The sequence below is a fragment of the Saccoglossus kowalevskii genome, chromosome 11 (assembly GCF_978046115.1).
Source record: "Saccoglossus kowalevskii chromosome 11, keSacKowa6.1, whole genome shotgun sequence".
Lineage (NCBI taxonomy): Eukaryota > Metazoa > Hemichordata > Enteropneusta > Harrimaniidae > Saccoglossus > Saccoglossus kowalevskii.
In genome coordinates this window covers 32,204,160-32,223,110 of record NC_140651.1, presented here as the reverse complement: position 1 = coordinate 32,223,110, position 18,951 = coordinate 32,204,160, and the positions used below count along the sequence as shown (strand labels likewise).

General features: G+C 39.2%; 11 non-coding genes across 11 annotated transcripts; all 11 read left to right on the top strand.

Annotated features, from left to right (window-relative positions):
- Nucleotides 1-1,866: 1,866 nt before the first annotated feature.
- Nucleotides 1,867-1,938, top strand: TRNAQ-CUG (transfer RNA glutamine (anticodon CUG)). The gene has a single exon. It is a non-coding gene; the product is annotated as a tRNA-Gln (tRNA).
- Nucleotides 1,939-3,725: 1,787 nt separating this feature from the next.
- TRNAQ-CUG (transfer RNA glutamine (anticodon CUG)) lies at nucleotides 3,726-3,797 on the top strand. Its single transcript has one exon. It is a non-coding gene; the product is annotated as a tRNA-Gln (tRNA).
- A 1,416-nt stretch (nucleotides 3,798-5,213) lies between these two features.
- On the top strand, nucleotides 5,214-5,285 carry TRNAQ-UUG (transfer RNA glutamine (anticodon UUG)). The gene has a single exon. It is a non-coding gene; the product is annotated as a tRNA-Gln (tRNA).
- Nucleotides 5,286-5,954: 669 nt separating this feature from the next.
- On the top strand, nucleotides 5,955-6,026 carry TRNAQ-UUG (transfer RNA glutamine (anticodon UUG)). The gene has a single exon. It is a non-coding gene; the product is annotated as a tRNA-Gln (tRNA).
- Nucleotides 6,027-6,326: 300 nt separating this feature from the next.
- TRNAQ-CUG (transfer RNA glutamine (anticodon CUG)) lies at nucleotides 6,327-6,401 on the top strand. Its single transcript has one exon. It is a non-coding gene; the product is annotated as a tRNA-Gln (tRNA).
- A 2,400-nt stretch (nucleotides 6,402-8,801) lies between these two features.
- TRNAQ-CUG (transfer RNA glutamine (anticodon CUG)) lies at nucleotides 8,802-8,876 on the top strand. The gene has a single exon. It is a non-coding gene; the product is annotated as a tRNA-Gln (tRNA).
- A 3,641-nt stretch (nucleotides 8,877-12,517) lies between these two features.
- Nucleotides 12,518-12,589, top strand: TRNAQ-CUG (transfer RNA glutamine (anticodon CUG)). Its single transcript has one exon. It is a non-coding gene; the product is annotated as a tRNA-Gln (tRNA).
- Nucleotides 12,590-12,889: 300 nt separating this feature from the next.
- Nucleotides 12,890-12,961, top strand: TRNAQ-CUG (transfer RNA glutamine (anticodon CUG)). Its single transcript has one exon. It is a non-coding gene; the product is annotated as a tRNA-Gln (tRNA).
- A 1,413-nt stretch (nucleotides 12,962-14,374) lies between these two features.
- On the top strand, nucleotides 14,375-14,446 carry TRNAQ-CUG (transfer RNA glutamine (anticodon CUG)). Its single transcript has one exon. It is a non-coding gene; the product is annotated as a tRNA-Gln (tRNA).
- Nucleotides 14,447-14,746: 300 nt separating this feature from the next.
- TRNAQ-CUG (transfer RNA glutamine (anticodon CUG)) lies at nucleotides 14,747-14,818 on the top strand. Its single transcript has one exon. It is a non-coding gene; the product is annotated as a tRNA-Gln (tRNA).
- Nucleotides 14,819-15,862: 1,044 nt separating this feature from the next.
- On the top strand, nucleotides 15,863-15,934 carry TRNAQ-CUG (transfer RNA glutamine (anticodon CUG)). Its single transcript has one exon. It is a non-coding gene; the product is annotated as a tRNA-Gln (tRNA).
- Nucleotides 15,935-18,951: the final 3,017 nt, after the last annotated feature.

The following is an 18,951-nucleotide window of genomic DNA, read 5'->3' as shown; positions in this document are numbered from 1 at the left end:
TATTACAGGTCCTACTGTGTAATGGTTAGCACTCTGGACTTTGAATCCAGCGATCCGATTTCAAATCTCGTTAGGACCTTCGTTTATTTTGATATGATATATCGCCGAGATAAACATCGATATATACAAACTTGCGGCGCAGGAGGAATGCGACGTGCCCTCACGCCAATCTGTAATAAATCCTTCCTTAAAATCATCATCTGATGGCAGTTCCAAAAACAGTAATACCATACATGATATCAATGCGTGAGAAGGTGTCAATGTCTGAATGACGCACAGGTATTCGAAATTCATTGGTCATCTCAGTTGAAAGGATTTTTATCTTTCTGAGTAATGTTTGTTTTCACCATAGAAATGTATAATGGCAGGAAGTATTACAGGCCCTATGGTGTAATGGTTAGTACTCTGGACTTTAAATCCAGCGATCCGAGTTCAAATCTCGGTAGGATATTCGTTTATTTTGGTATGATATATCTCCGAGGTAATCATCGATATATACAAACTTGCGGCGCAGGAGGAATGCGACGTGCCCTCACGCCAATCTGTAATAAATCCTTCCTTAAAATCATCATCTGATGGCACTTGCTAAAACAATAATACCATTCATGATAGCAATGCGTGAAACGGTGTCAATGTCTGAGTGACGCACAGGTATTCGAATTGCATCGGTCATCTCAGTTGAAAGGAATTTTATCTTTCTGAGTAATGTTTGTTTTCACCATAGAAATGTATATTGGAAGGAAGTATTACAGGCTCTATGGTGTAATGGTTTGCACTCTGGACTCTGAATCCAGCGATCCAAGTTCAAATCTCGGTAGGACATTCGTTTTTTTGGTATGATATATCGTCGAGTTAAACATCGATATATACAAACTTGCGGCGCAGGAGGAATGCGACGTGCCCTCCCTCCAATCTGTAATAAATCCTTCCTAAAAATCATCATCTGAGGGCAGTTGCTAAAACAATAATACCATTCATGATATCAATGCGTGAGATGGTGTCAATGTCTGAGTGACGCACATGTATTCGAAATGCATCGGTCATCTCAGTTGAAAGGATTTTTATCTTTCTGAGTAATGTTTGTTTTCACCATAGAAATGTATATAGGAAGGAAGTATTACAAGTCCTATGGTGTAATGGTCAGCACTCTGGACTTTGAATCCAGTGATCCGAGTTCAAATCTCTGTAGGACCTTCGTTTATTTTGGTATGATATATCGCCGAGATAAATATCGATATATACAAACTTGCGGCGCAGGAGGAATGCGACGTGCCCTCACACCAATCTGTAATAAATCCTTCCTTAAAATCATCATCTGATGGCAGTTGCTAAAACAATAATACCATTCATGATATTAATGCGTGAGAAGGTGTCAATGTCTGAATGACGCACAGGTATTCGAAATTCATCGGTCATCTCAGTTGAATGGATTTTTATCTTTCTGAGTAATGTTTGTTTTCACCATAGAAATGTATATTGGCAGTAAGTATTACAGGCCCTATGGTGTAATGGTTAGTACTCTGGACATTAAATCCAGCGATCCGACTTCAAATCTCGGTAGGATCTTCGTTTATTTTGGTATGATATATTGCCGAGATAAACATCGATATATACAAACTTGCGGCGCAGGAGGAATGCGACGTGCCCTCACGCCAATCTGTAATAAATCCTTCCTTAAAATCATCATCTGATGGCAGTTCCTAAAACAATAATACCATTCATGATATCAATGCGTGAGAAGGTGTCAATGTCTGAGTGACGCACATGTATTCGAATTGCATAGTTCATCTCAGTTGAAAGGATTTTTATCTTTCTAAGTAATGTTTGTTTTCACCATAGAAATGTATATTGGAAGGAAGTATTACAGGTCCTATGGTGTAATGGTTAGCACTCTGGACTCTGAATCCAGCGATCCGAGTTCAAATCTCGGTAGGACCTTCGTTTATTTTGGTATAATATATCGCCTCGATAAACATCGATATATACAAACTTGCGGCCCAGGAGGAATGCGACGTGCTCTCACGCCAATCTGTAATAAATCCTTCCTTAAAATCATCATCTGATGGCAGTTCCTAAAACAGTAATACCATTCATGATATCAATGCGTGAGAAGGTGTCAATGTCTGAGTGACGCACAGGTATTCGAATTGCATCGGTCATCTCAGTTGAAAGGAATTTTATCTTTCTGAGTAATGTTTGTTTTCACCATAGAAATGTATATTGGAAGGAAGTATTACAAGTCCTATGGTGTAATGGTCAGCACTCTGGACTTTGAATCCAGCGATCCGAGTTCAAATCTCTGTAGGACCTTCGTTTATTTTGGTATGATATATCGCCGAGATAAATATCGATATATACAAACTTGCGGCGCAGGAGGAATGCGACGTGCCCTCACGCCAATCTGTAATAAATCCTTCCTTAAAATCATCATCTAATGGCAGTTGCTAAAACAATAATACCATTCATGATATTAACGCGTGAGAAGGTGTCAATGTCTGAATGACGCACAGGTATTCGAAATTCATCGGTCATCTCAGTTGAAAGGATTTTTATCTTTCTGAGTAATGTTTGTGTTCACCATAGAAATGTATATTGGAAGGAAGTATTACAGGCTCTATGGTGTAATGGTTTGCACTCTGGACTCTGAATCCAGCGATCCAAGTTCAAATCTCGGTAGGACATTCGTTTTTTTGGTATGATATATCGTCGAGTTAAACATCGATATATACAAACTTGCGGCGCAGGAGGAATGCGACGTGCCCTCCCTCCAATCTGTAATAAATCCTTCCTAAAAATCATCATCTGAGGGCAGTTGCTAAAACAATAATACCATTCATGATATCAATGCGTGAGATGGTGTCAATGTCTGAGTGACGCACATGTATTCGAAATGCATCGGTCATCTCAGTTGAAAGGATTTTTATCTTTCTGAGTAATGTTTGTTTTCACCATAGAAATGTATATTGGAAGGAAGTATTACAAGTCCTATGGTGTAATGGTCAGCACTCTGGACTTTGAATCCAGTGATCCGAGTTCAAATCTCTGTAGGACCTTCGTTTATTTTGGTATGATATATCGCCGAGATAAATATCGATATATACAAACTTGCGGCGCAGGAGGAATGCGACGTGCCCTCACACCAATCTGTAATAAATCCTTCCTTAAAATCATCATCTGATGGCAGTTGCTAAAACAATAATACCATTCATGATATTAATGCGTGAGAAGGTGTCAATGTCTGAATGACGCACAGGTATTCGAAATTCATCGGTCATCTCAGTTGAATGGATTTTTATCTTTCTGAGTAATGTTTGTTTTCACCATAGAAATGTATATTGGCAGTAAGTATTACAGGCCCTATGGTGTAATGGTTAGTACTCTGGACATTAAATCCAGCGATCCGACTTCAAATCTCGGTAGGATCTTCGTTTATTTTGGTATGATATATTGCCGAGATAAACATCGATATATACAAACTTGCGGCGCAGGAGGAATGCGACGTGCCCTCACGCCAATCTGTAATAAATCCTTCCTTAAAATCATCATCTGATGGCAGTTCCTAAAACAATAATACCATTCATGATATCAATGCGTGAGAAGGTGTCAATGTCTGAGTGACGCACATGTATTCGAATTGAATAGTTCATCTCAGTTGAAAGGATTTTTATCTTTCTAAGTAATGTTTGTTTTCACCATAGAAATGTATATTGGAAGGAAGTATTACAGGTCCTATGGTGTAATGGTTAGCACTCTGGACTCTGAATCCAGCGATCCGAGTTCAAATCTCGGTAGGACCTTCGTTTATTTTGGTATAATATATCGCCTCGATAAACATCGATATATACAAACTTGCGGCCCAGGAGGAATGCGACGTGCTCTCACGCCAATCTGTAATAAATCCTTCCTTAAAATCATCATCTGATGGCAGTTCCTAAAACAGTAATACCATTCATGATATCAATGCGTGAGAAGGTGTCAATGTCTGAGTGACGCACAGGTATTCGAATTGCATCGGTCATCTCAGTTGAAAGGAATTTTATCTTTCTGAGTAATGTTTGTTTTCACCATAGAAATGTATATTGGAAGGAAGTATTACAAGTCCTATGGTGTAATGGTCAGCACTCTGGACTTTGAATCCAGCGATCCGAGTTCAAATCTCTGTAGGACCTTCGTTTATTTTGGTATGATATATCGCCGAGATAAATATCGATATATACAAACTTGCGGCGCAGGAGGAATGCGACGTGCCCTCACGCCAATCTGTAATAAATCCTTCCTTAAAATCATCATCTAATGGCAGTTGCTAAAACAATAATACCATTCATGATATTAACACGTGAGAAGGTGTCAATGTCTGAATGACGCACAGGTATTCGAAATTCATCGGTCATCTCAGTTGAAAGGATTTTTATCTTTCTGAGTAATGTTTGTGTTCACCATAGAAATGTATATTGGCAGGAAGTATTACAGGTCCTATGGTGTAATGGTTAGTACTCTGGACTTTAAATCCAGCGATCCGATTTCAAATCTCGTTAGGACCTTCGTTTATTTTGGTATGATATATCGCCGAGATAAACATCGATATATACAAACTTGCGGCGCAGGAGGAATGCGACGTGCCCTCACGCCAATCTGTAATAAATCCTTCCTTAAAATCATCATCTGATGGCAGTTGCTAAAACAATAATACCATTCATGATATTAATGCGTGAGAAGGTGTCAATGTCTGAATGACGCACAGGTATTCGAAATTCATCGGTCATCTCAGTTGAATGGATTTTTATCTTTCTGAGTAATGTTTGTTTTCACCATAGAAATGTATATTGGCAGTAAGTATTACAGGCCCTATGGTGTAATGGTTAGTACTCTGGACATTAAATCCAGCGATCCGACTTCAAATCTCGGTAGGATCTTCGTTTATTTTGGTATGATATATCGCCGAGATAAACATCGATATATACAAACTTGCGGCGCAGGAGGAATGCGACGTGCCCTCACGCCAATCTGTAATAAATCCTTCCTTAAAATCATCATCTGATGGCAGTTCCTAAAACAATAATACCATTCATGATATCAATGCGTGAGAAGGTGTCAATGTCTGAGTGACGCACAGGTATTCGAATTGCATAGTTCATCTCAGTTGAAAGGATTTTTATTTTTCTGAGTAATGTTTGTTTTCACCATAGAAATGTATATTGGAAGGAAGTATTACATGTCCTATGGTGTAATGGTGAGCACTCTGGACTTTGAATCCAGCGATCCGAGTTCAAATCTCGGTAGGACCTTCGTTTATTTTGGTATGATATATCCCCGAGGTAAACATCGACATATACAAACTTGCGGCGCAGGAGGAATGCGACGTGCCCTCACGCCAATCTGTAATAAATCCTTCCTTAAAATCATCATCTGATGGCAGTTGCTAAAACAATAATACCTTTCATGATATCAATGCGTGAGAAGGTGTCAATGTCTGAGTGACGCACAGGTATTCGAATTGCATCGGTCATCTCAGTTGAAAGGATTTTTATCTTTCTGAGTAATGTTTGTTTACACCATAGAAATGTATATTGAAAAGTATTACAGGTCCTATGGTATAATGGTTAGCACTCTGGACTTTAAATCCAGCGATCCGAGTTCAAATCTCGGTAGGATCTTCGTTTGATTTGCTATGATATATCGCCGAGATAAACATCGATATATACAAACTTGCGGCGCAGGAGGAATGCGACGTGCCCTCACGCCAATCTGTAATAAATCCTTCCTTAAAATCATCATCTGATGGCAGTTCCTAAAACAATAATACCATTCATGATATCAATGCGTGAGACGGTGTCAATGTCTGAGTGACGCACAGGTATTCGAAATGCATCGGTCATCGCAGTTGAAAGTATTTTTATCATTCTGAGTAATGTTTGTTTTCACCATAGAAACGTATATTGGAACGAAGTATTACAGGTCCTATGGTGTAATGGTTAGCACTCTGGACTTTGAATCCAGCGTTCCGAGTTCAAATCTCGGTAGGACCTTCGTTTATTTTGGTATGATATATCGCCGAGAGAAACATCGATATATACACACTTGCGGCGCAGGAGGAATGCGACGTGCCCTCACGCCAATCTTTAAAAAATCCTGCCTTAAAATCATCATATAATGGCAGTTGCTAAAACAATAATACCATTCATGATATCAATGCGTGAGACGGTGTCAATGTCTGAGTGACGCACAGGTATTCGAATTGCATCGGTCATCTCAGTTGAAAGGAATTGTATCTTTCTGAGTAATGTTTGTTTTCACCATAGAAATGTATATTGGAAGGAAGTATTACAGGCTCTATGGTGTAATGGTTAGCACTCTGGACTCTGAATCCAGCGATCCGAGTTCAAATCTCGGTAGGACATTCGGTTTTTTTGGTATGATATATCGCCGAGATAAACATCGATATATACAAACTTGCGGCGCAGGAGGAATGCGACGTGCCCTCACGCCAATCTGTAATAAATCCTTCCTTAAAATCATCATCTGATGGCAGTTCCTAAAACAATAATACCATTCATGATATCAATGCGTGAGATGGTGTCAATGTCTGAGTGACGCACATGTATTCGAAATGCATCGGTCATCTCAGTTGAAAGGTTTTTTTTATCTTTCTGAGTAATGTTTGTTTTCACCATAGAAATGTATAAAGGAAGGAAGTATTACAGGTCCTACTGTGTAATGGTTAGCACTCTGGACTTTGAATCCAGCGATCCGATTTCAAATCTCGTTAGGACCTTCGTTTATTTTGATATGATATATCGCCGAGATAAACATCGATATATACAAACTTGCGGCGCAGGAGGAATGCGACGTGCCCTCACGCCAATCTGTAATAAATCCTTCCTTAAAATCATCATCTGATGGCAGTTGCTAAAACAATAATACCATTCATGATATTAATGCGTGAGAAGGCGTCAATGTCTGAATGACGCACAGGTATTCGAAATTCATCGGTCATCTCAGTTGAATGGATTTTTATCTTTCTGAGTAATGTTTGTTTTCACCATAGAAATGTATATTGGCAGTAAGTATTACAGGCCCTATGGTGTAATGGTTAGTACTCTGGACATTAAATCCAGCGATCCGACTTCAAATCTCGGTAGGATCTTCGTTTATTTTGGTATGATATATCGCCGAGATAAACATCGATATATACAAACTTGCGGCGCAGGAGGAATGCGACGTGCCCTCACGCCAATCTGTAATAAATCTTTCCTTAAAATCATCATCTGATGGCAGTTCCTAAAACAATAATACCATTCATGATATCAATGCGTGAGAAGGTGTCAATGTCTGAGTGACGCACATGTATTCGAATTGCATAGTTCATCTCAGTTGAAAGGATTTTTATTTCGTTTATTTTGGTATGATATATCCCCGAGGTAAACATCGATATATACAAACTTGCGGCGCAGGAGGAATGCGACGTGCCCTCACTCCAATCTGTAATAAATCCTTCCTTAAAATCATCATCTGATGGCAGTTGCTAAAACAATAATACCTTTCATGATATCAATGCGTGAGAAGGTGTCAATGTCTGAGTGACGCACAGGTATTCGAATTGCATCGGTCATCTCAGTTGAAAGGATTTTTATCTTTCTGAGTAATGTTTGTTTACACCATAGAAATGTATATTGAAAAGTATTACAGGTCCTATGGTGTAATGGTTAGCACTCTGGACTTTAAATCCAGCGATCCGAGTTCAAATCTCGGTAGGATCTTCGTTTGTTTTGCTATGATATATCGCCGAGATAAACATCGATATATACAAACTTGCGGCGCAGGAGGAATGCGACGTGCCCTCACGCCAATCTGTAATAAATCCTTCCTTAAAATCATCATCTGATGGCAGTTCCTAAAACAATAATACCATTCATGATATCAATGCGTGAGACGGTGTCAATGTCTGAGTGACGCACAGGTATTCGAAATGCATCGGTCATCGCAGTTGAAAGTATTTTTATCATTCTGAGTAATGTTTGTTTTCACCATAGAAACGTATATTGGAACGAAGTATTACAGGTCCTATGGTGTAATGGTTAGCACTCTGGACTTTGAGTCCAGCCTTCCGAGTTCAAATCTCGGTAGGACCTTCGTTTATTTTGGTATGATATATCGCCGAGATAAACATCGATATATACACACTTGCGGCGCAGGAGGAATGCGACGTGCCCTCACGCCAATCTGTAAAAAATCCTGCCTTAAATTCATCATCTAATGGCAGTTGCTAAAACAATAATACCATTCATGATATTAATGCGTGAGAAGGTGTCAATGTCTGAATGACGCACAGGTATTCGAAATTCATCGGTCATCTCAGTTGAAAGGATTTTTATCTTTCTGAGTAATGTTTGTTTTCACCATAGAAATGTATATTGGCAAGAAGTATTACAGGCCCTATGGTGTAATGGTTAGTAATCTGGACTTTAAATCCAGCGATCCGAGTTCAAATCTCGGTAGGATATTCGTTTATTTTGGTATGATATATCGCCGAGATAAACATCGATATATACAAACTTGCGGCGCAGGAGGAATGCGACGTGCCCTCACGCCAATCTGTAATAAATCCTTCCTTAAAATCATCATCTGATGGCAGTTCCTAAAACAATAATACCATTCATGATATCAATGCGTGAGACGGTGTCAATGTCTGAGTGACGCACAGGTTTTCGAATTGCATCGGTCATCTCAGTTGAAAGGAATTTTATCTTTCTGAGTAATGTTTGTTTTCACCATAGAAATGTATATTGGAAGGAAGTATTACAGGCTCTATGGTGTAATGGTTAGCACTCTGGACTCTGAATCCAGCGATCCGAGTTCAAATCTCGGTAGGACATTCGTTTTTTTGGTATGATATATCGTCGAGTTAAACATCGATATATACAAACTTGCGGCGCAGGAGGAATGCGACGTGTCCTCACTCCAATCTGTAATAAATCCTTCCTAAAAATCATCATCTGAGGGCAGTTGCTAAAACAATAATACCATTCATGATATCAATGCGTGAGAAGGTGTCAATGTCTGAGTGACGCACATGTATTCGAAATGCATCGGTCATCTCAGTTGAAAGGATTTTTATCTTTCTGAGTAATGTTTGTTTTCACCATAGAAATGTATAAAGGAAGGAAGTATTACAGGTCCTACTGTGTAATGGTTAGCACTCTGGACTTTGAATCCAGCGATCCGATTTCAAATCTCGTTAGGACCTTCGTTTATTTTGATATGATATATCGCCGAGATAAACATCAATATATACAAACTTGCGGCGCAGAAGGAATGTGACGTGCCCTCACTCCAATCTGTAATAAATCCTTCTTAAAAATCATCATCTGAGGGCAGTTGCTAAAACAAGAATACCATTCATGATATCAATGCGTGAGAAGGTGTCAATGTCTGAGTGACGCACAGGTATTCGAATTGCATCGGTCATCTCAGTTGAAAGGATTTTTATCTTTCTGAGTAATATTTGTTTTCACCATAGAAATGTATATTGGAAGGAAGTATTACAAGTCCTATGGTGTAATGGTCAGCACTCTGGACTTTGAATCCAGCGATCCGAGTTCAAATCTCTGTAGGACCTTCGTTTATTTTGGTATGATATATCGCCGAGATAAATATCGATATATACAAACTTGCGGCGCAGGAGGAATGCGACGTGCCCTCACGCCAATCTGTAATAAATCCTTCCTTAAAATCATCATCTGATGGCAGTTGCTAAAACAATAATACCATTCATGATATTAATGCGTGAGAAGGTGTCAATGTCTGAATGACGCACAGGTATTCGAAATTCATCGGTCATCTCAGTTGAATGGATTTTTATCTTTCTGAGTAATGTTTGTTTTCACCATAGAAATGTATATTGGCAGGAAGTATTACAGGCCCTATGGTGTAATGGTTAGTACTCTGGACATTAAATCCAGCGATCCGAGTTCAAATCTCGGTAGGATCTTCGTTTATTTTGGTATGATATATCGCCGAGATAAACATCGATATATACAAACTTGCGGCGCAGGAGGAATGCTACGTGCCCTCACGCCAATCTGTAATAAATCCTTCCTTAAAATCATCATCTGATGGCAGTTCCTAAAACAATAATACCATTCATGATATCAATGCGTGAGAAGGTGTCAATGTCTGAGTGACGCACATGTATTCGAATTGCATAGTTCATCTCAGTTGAAAGGATTTTTATTTTTCTGAGTAATGTTTGTTTTCACCATAGAAATGTATATTGGAAGGAAGTATTACATGTCCTATGGTGTAATGGTGAGCACTCTCGACATTGAATCCAGCGATCCGTGTTCAAATCTCGGTAGTACCTTCGTTTATTTTGGTATGATATATCTCTAAGGTAATCATCGATATATACAAACTTGCGGCGCAGGAGGAATGCGACGTACCCTCACGCCAATCTGTAATAAATCCTTCCTTAAAATCATCATCTGATCGCAGTTCCTAAAACAGTAATACCATTCATGATATCAATGCGTGAGAAGGTGTCAATGTCTGAGTGACGCACAGGTATTCGAATTGCATCGGTCATCTCAGTTGAAAGGATTTTTATCTTTCTGAGTAATGTTTGTTTTCACCATAGAAATGTATATTGGAAGGAAGTATTACAAGTCCTATGGTGTAATGGTCAGCACTCTGGACTTTGAATCCAGCGATCCGATTTCAAATCTCGTTAGGACCTTCGTTTATTTTGATATGATATATCGCCGAGATAAACATCAATATATACAAACTTGCGGCGCAGAAGGAATGTGACGTGCCCTCACTCCAATCTGTAATAAATCCTTCCTAAAAATCATCATCTGAGGGCAGTTGCTAAAACAATAATACCATTCATGATATCAATGCGTGAGAAGGTGTCAATGTCTGAGTGACGCACATGTATTCGAAATGCATCGGTCATCTCAGTTGAAAGGATTTTTATCTTTCTGAGTAATGTTTGTTTTCACCATAGAAATGTATAAAGGAAGGAAGTATTACAGGTCCTACTGTGTAATGGTTAGCACTCTGGACTTTGAATCCAGCGATCCGATTTCAAATCTCGTTAGGACCTTCGTTTATTTTGATATGATATATCGCCGAGATAAACATCAATATATACAAACTTGCGGCGCAGAAGGAATGTGACGTGCCCTCACTCCAATCTGTAATAAATCCTTCTTAAAAATCATCATCTGAGGGCAGTTGCTAAAACAAGAATACCATTCATGATATCAATGCGTGAGAAGGTGTCAATGTCTGAGTGACGCACAGGTATTCGAATTGCATCGGTCATCTCAGTTGAAAGGATTTTTATCTTTCTGAGTAATATTTGTTTTCACCATAGAAATGTATATTGGAAGGAAGTATTACAAGTCCTATGGTGTAATGGTCAGCACTCTGGACTTTGAATCCAGCGATCCGAGTTCAAATCTCTGTAGGACCTTCGTTTATTTTGGTATGATATATCGCCGAGATAAATATCGATATATACAAACTTGCGGCGCAGGAGGAATGCGACGTGCCCTCACGCCAATCTGTAATAAATCCTTCCTTAAAATCATCATCTGATGGCAGTTGCTAAAACAATAATACCATTCATGATATTAATGCGTGAGAAGGTGTCAATGTCTGAATGACGCACAGGTATTCGAAATTCATCGGTCATCTCAGTTGAATGGATTTTTATCTTTCTGAGTAATGTTTGTTTTCACCATAGAAATGTATATTGGCAGGAAGTATTACAGGCCCTATGGTGTAATGGTTAGTACTCTGGACATTAAATCCAGCGATCCGAGTTCAAATCTCGGTAGGATCTTCGTTTATTTTGGTATGATATATCGCCGAGATAAACATCGATATATACAAACTTGCGGCGCAGGAGGAATGCGACGTGCGCTCACGCCAATCTGTAATAAATCCTTCCTTAAAATCATCATCTGATGGCAGTTCCTAAAACAATAATACCATTCATGATATCAATGCGTGAGAAGGTGTCAATGTCTGAGTGACGCACATGTATTCGAATTGCATAGTTCATCTCAGTTGAAAGGATTTTTATTTTTCTGAGTAATGTTTGTTTTCACCATAGAAATGTATATTGGAAGGAAGTATTACATGCCCTATGGTGTAATGGTGAGCACTCTCGACATTGAATCCAGCGATCCGTGTTCAAATCTCGGTAGTACCTTCGTTTATTTTGGTATGATATATCTCTAAGGTAATCATCGATATATACAAACTTGCGGCGCAGGAGGAATGCGACGTGCCCTCACGCCAATCTGTAATAAATCCTTCCTTAAAATCATCATCTGATGGCAGTTGCTAAAACAATAATACCTTTCATGATATCTATGCGTGAGAAGGTGTCAATGTCTGAGTGACGCACAGGTATTCGAATTGCATCGGTCATCTCAGTTGAAAGGATTTTTATCTTTCTGAGTAATGTTTGTTTTCACCATAGAAATGTATATTGAAAAGAATTACAGGTCCTATGGTGTAATGGTTAGCACTCTGGACTCTGAATCCAGCGACCCGAGTTCAAATCTCGGTAGGACCTTCGTTTATTTTGGTATGATATATCGCCGAGATAAACATCGATATATACAAACTTGCGGCGCAGGAGGAATGCGACGTACCCTCACGCCAATCTGTAATAAATCCTTCCTTAAAATCATCATCTGATCGCAGTTCCTAAAACAGTAATACCATTCATGATATCAATGCGTGAGAAGGTGTCAATGTCTGAGTGACGCACAGGTATTCGAATTGCATCGGTCATCTCAGTTGAAAGGATTTTTATCTTTCTGAGTAATGTTTGTTTTCACCATAGAAATGTATATTGGAAGGAAGTATTACAAGTCCTATGGTGTAATGGTCAGCACTCTGGACTCTGAATCCAGCGATCCGAGTTCAAATCTCGGTAGGACATTCGTTTTTTTTGGTATGATATATCGTCGAGTTAAACATCGATATATACAAACTTGCGGCGCAGGAGGAATGCGACGTGCCCTCACTCCAATCTGTAATAAATCCTTCCTAAAAATCATCATCTGAGGGCAGTTGCTAAAACAATAATACCATTCATGATATCAATGCGTGAGATGGTGTCAATGTCTGAGTGACGCACATGTATTCGAAATGCATCGGTCATCTCAGTTGAAAGGTTTTTTATCTTTCTGAGTAATGTTTGTTTTCACCATAGAAATGTATAAAGGAAGGAAGTATTACAGGTCCTACTGTGTAATGGTTAGCACTCTGGACTTTGAATCCAGCGATCCGATTTCAAATCTCGTTAGGACCTTCGTTTATTTTGATATGATATATCGCCGAGATAAACATCGATATATACAAACTTGCGGCGCAGGAGGAATGTGACGTGCCCTCACTCCAATCTGTAATAAATCCTTCTTAAAAATCATCATCTGAGGGCAGTTGCTAAAACAAGAATACCATTCATGATATCAATGCGTGAGAACGTGTCAATGTCTGAGTGACGCACAGGTATTCGAATTGCATCGGTCATCTCAGTTGAAAGGATTTTTATCTTTCTGAGTAATGTTTGTTTTCACCATAGAAATGTATATTGGCAGGAAGTATTACAGGCCCTATGGTGTAATTGTTAGTACTCTGGACTTTAAATCCAGCGATCCGAGTTCAAATCTCGGTAGGATATTCGTTTATTTTGGTATGATATATCGCCGAGATAAACATCGATATATACAAACTTGCGGCGCAGGAGGAATGCGACGTGCCCTCACGCCAATCTGTAATAAATCCTTCCTTAAAATCATCATCTGATGGCAGTTCCTAAAACAATAATACCATTCATGATATCAATGCGTGAGAAGGTGTCAATGTCTGAGTGACGCACATGTATTCGAATTGCATAGTTCATCTCAGTTGAAATGATTTTTATTTTTCTGAGTAATGTTTGTTTTCACCATAGAAATGTATATTGGAAGGAAGTATTACATGTCCTATGGTGTAATGGTGAGCACTCTCGACATTGAATCCAGCGATCCGTGTTCAAATCTCGGTAGTACCTTCGTTTATTTTGGTATGATATATCTCTAAGGTAATCATCGATATATACAAACTTGCGGCGCAGGAGGAATGCGACGTGCCCTCACGCCAATCTGTAATAAATCCTTCCTTAAAATCATCATCTGATGGCAGTTGCTAAAACAATAATACCTTTCATGATATCTATGCGTGAGAAGGTGTCAATGTCTGAGTGACGCACAGGTATTCGAATTGCATCGGTCATCTCAGTTGAAAGGATTTTTATCTTTCTGAGTAATGTTTGTTTTCACCATAGAAATGTATATTGAAAAGAATTACAGGTCCTATGGTGTAATGGTTAGCACTCTGGACTCTGAATCCAGCGACCCGTGTTCAAATCTCGGTAGGACCTTCGTTTATTTTGGTATGATATATCGCCGAGATAAACATCGATATATACAAACTTGCGGCGCAGGAGGAATGCGACGTACCCTCACGCCAATCTGTAATAAATCCTTCCTTAAAATCATCATCTGATCGCAGTTCCTAAAACAGTAATACCATTCATGATATCAATGCGTGAGAAGGTGTCAATGTCTGAGTGACGCACAGGTATTCGAATTGCATCGGTCATCTCAGTTGAAAGGATTTTTATCTTTCTGAGTAATGTTTGTTTTCACCATAGAAATGTATATTGGAAGGAAGTATTACAAGTCCTATGGTGTAATGGTCAGCACTCTGGACTCTGAATCCAGCGATCCGAGTTCAAATCTCGGTAGGACATTCGTTTTTTTTGGTATGATATATCGTCGAGTTAAACATCGATATATACAAACTTGCGGCGCAGGAGGAATGCGACGTGCCCTCACTCCAATCTGTAATAAATCCTTCCTAAAAATCATCATCTGAGGGCAGTTGCTAAAACAATAATACCATTCATGATATCAATGCGTGAGATGGTGTCAATGTCTGAGTGACGCACATGTATTCGAAATGCATCGGTCATCTCAGTTGAAAGGTTTTTTATCTTTCTGAGTAATGTTTGTTTTCACCATAGAAATGTATAAAGGAAGGAAGTATTACAGGTCCTACTGTGTAATGGTTAGCACTCTGGACTTTGAATCCAGCGATCCGATTTCAAATCTCGTTAGGACCTTCGTTTATTTTGATATGATATATCGCCGAGATAAACATCGATATATACACACTTGCGGCGCAGGAGGAATGCGACGTGCCCTCACGCCAATCTGTAATAAATCCTTCCTTAAAATCATCATCTGATGGCAGTTGCTAAAACAATAATACCATTCATGATATTAATGCGTGAGAAGGTGTCAATGTCTGAATGACGCACAGGTATTCGAAATTCATCGGTCATCTCAGTTGAATGGATTTTTATCTTTCTGAGTAATGTTTGTTTTCACCATAGAAATGTATATTGGCAGTAAGTATTACAGGCCCTATGGTGTAATGGTTAGTACTCTGGACATTAAATCCAGCGATCCGACTTCAAATCTCGGTAGGATCTTCGTTTATTTTGGTATGATATATCGCCGAGATAAACATCGATATATACAAACTTGCGGCGCAGGAGGAATGCGACGTACCCTCACGCCAATCTGTAATAAATCCTTCCTTAAAATCATCATCTGATCGCAGTTCCTAAAACAGTAATACCATTCATGATATCAATGCGTGAGAAGGTGTCAATGTCTGAGTGACGCACAGGTATTCGAATTGCATCGGTCATCTCAGTTGAGAGGATTTTAATCTTTCTGAGTAATGTTTGTTTTCACCATAGAAATGTATATTGGAAGGAAGTATTACAAGTCCTATGGTGTAATGGTCAGCACTCTGGACTCTGAATCCAGCGATCCGAGTTCAAATCTCGGTAGGACATTCGTTTTTTTTGGTATGATATATCGTCGAGTTAAACATCGATATATACAAACTTGCGGCGCAGGAGGAATGCGACGTGCCCTCACTCCAATCTGTAATAAATCCTTCCTAAAAATCATCATCTGAGGGCAGTTGCTAAAACAATAATACCATTCATGATATCAATGCGTGAGATGGTGTCAATGTCTGAGTGACGCACATGTATTCGAAATGCATCGGTCATCTCAGTTGAAAGGTTTTTTATCTTTCTGAGTAATGTTTGTTTTCACCATAGAAATGTATAAAGGAAGGAAGTATTACAGGTCCTACTGTGTAATGGTTAGCACTCTGGACTTTGAATCCAGCGATCCGATTTCAAATCTCGTTAGGACCTTCGTTTATTTTGATATGATATATCGCCGAGATAAACATCGATATATACAAACTTGCGGCGCAGGAGGAATGTGACGTGCCCTCACTCCAATCTGTAATAAATCCTTCTTAAAAATCATCATCTGATGGCAGTTGCTAAAACAAGAATACCATTCATGATATCAATGCGTGAGAACGTGTCAATGTCTGAGTGACGCACATGTATTCGAATTGCATAGTTCATCTCAGTTGAAAGGATTTTTATCTTTCTGAGTAATGTTTGTTTTCACCATAGAAATGTATATTGGAAGGAAGTATTACATGTCCTATGGTGTAATGGTGAGCACTCTCGACATTGAATCCAGCGATCCGTGTTCAAATCTCGGTAGTACCTTCGTTTATTTTGGTATGATATATCTCTAAGGTAATCATCGATATATACAAACTTGCGGCGCAGGAGGAATGCGACGTGCCCTCACGCCAATCTGTAATAAATCCTTCCTTAAAATCATCATCTGATGGCAGTTGCTAAAACAATAATACCTTTCATGATATCTATGCGTGAGAAGGTGTCAATGTCTGAGTGACGCACAGGTATTCGAATTGCATCGGTCATCTCAGTTGAAAGGATTTTTATCTTTCTGAGTAATGTTTGTTTTCACCATAGAAATGTATATTGAAAAGAATTACAGGCCCTATGGTGTAATGGTTAGTACTCTGGTCTTTAAATCCAGCGATCCGAGTTCAAATCTCGGTAGGATCTTCGTTTATTTTGGTATGATATATCGCCGAGATAAACATCGATATATACAAACTTGCGGCGCAGGAGGAATGCGACGTGCCCTCACGCCAATCTGTAATAAATCCTTCCTTACAATCATCATCTGATGGCAGTTCCTAAAACAATAATACCATTCATGATATCAATGCGTGAGAAGGTGTCAATGTCTGAGTGACGCACATGTATTCGAATTGCATAGTTCATCTCAGTTGAAAGGATTTTTATCTTTCTGAGTAATGTTTGTTTTCACCATAGAAATGTATATTGGAAGGAAGTATTACAGGTCCTATGGTGTAATGGTGAGCAATCTGGACTTTGAATCCAGCGATCCGAGTTCAAATCTCGGTAGTACCTTCGTTTGTTTTGGTATGATATATCCCCGAGGTAAACATCGATATATACAAACTTGCGGCGCAGGAGGAATGCGACGTGCCCTCACGCCAATCTGTAATAAATCCTTCCTTAAAATCATCATCTAATGGCAGTTGCTAAAACAATACTACCATTCATGATAATAATGCGTGAGAAGGTGTCTGAATGTCAATGCCTGAATGACGCACAGGTATTCGAAATTCATCGGTCATCTCAGTTGAATGGATTTTTATCTTTCTGAGTAATGTTTGTTTTCACCATAGAAATGTATATTGGCAGTAAGTATTACAGGCCCTATGGTGTAATGGTTAGTACTCTGGACATTAAATCCAGCGATCCGACTTCAAATCTCGGTAGGATCTTCGTTTATTTTGGTATGATATATCGCCGAGATAAACATCGATATATACAAACTTGCGGCGCAGGAGGAATGCGACGTGCCCTCACGCCAATCTGTAAAAAATCCTGCCTTAAAATCATCATCTGATGGCAGTTCCTAAAACAATAATACCATTCATGATATCAATGCGTGAGAAGGTGTCAATGTCTGAGTGACGCACAGGTATTCAAAATGCATCGGTCATCTCAGTTGAAAGGATTTTTAGCTTTCTGAGTAATGTTTGTGTTCACCATAGAAATGTATATTGGCAGGAAGTATTACAGGCCCTATGGTGTAATGGTTAGTACTCTGGACTTTAAATCCAGCGATCCGAGTTCAAATCTCGGTAGGATCTTCGTTTATTTTGGTATGATATATCGCCGAGATAAACATCGATATATACAAACTTGCGGCGCAGGAGGAATGCGACGTGCTCTCACGCCAATCTGTAATAAATCCTTCCTTAAAATCATCATCTGATGGTAGTTCCTAAAACAATAATACCATTCATGTTATCAATGCGTGAGACGGTGTCAATGTCTGAGTGACGCACAGGTATTCGAATTGCATCGGTCATCTCAGTTGAAAGGATTTTTATCTTTCTGAGTAATGTTTGTATTCACCATAGAAATGTATATTGGCAGGAAGTATTACAGGCCCTATGGTGTAATGGTTAGTACTCTGGACTTTAAATCCAGCGATCCGAGTTCAAATCTCTGTAGGATCTTCGTTTATTTTGGTATGATATATCGCCGAGATAAACATCGATATATACAAACTTGCGGCGCAGGAGGAATGCGACGTGCCCTCACGCCAATCTGTAAAAAATCCTGCCTTAAAATCATCATCTGATGGCAGTTCCTAAAACAATAATACCATTCATGATATCAATGCGTGAGAAGGTGTCAATGTCTGAGTGACGCACAGGTATTCGAAATGCACCGGTCATCTCAGTTGAAAGGATTTTTATCTTTCTGAGTAATGTTTGTTTTCACCATAGAAATGTATATTGGAAGGAAGTATTACAGGTCCTATGGTGTAATGGTGAGCACTCTGGACTTTAAATCCAGCGATCCGAGTTCAAATCTCGGTAGGATCTTCGTTTATTTTGGTATGATATATCGCCGAGATAAAC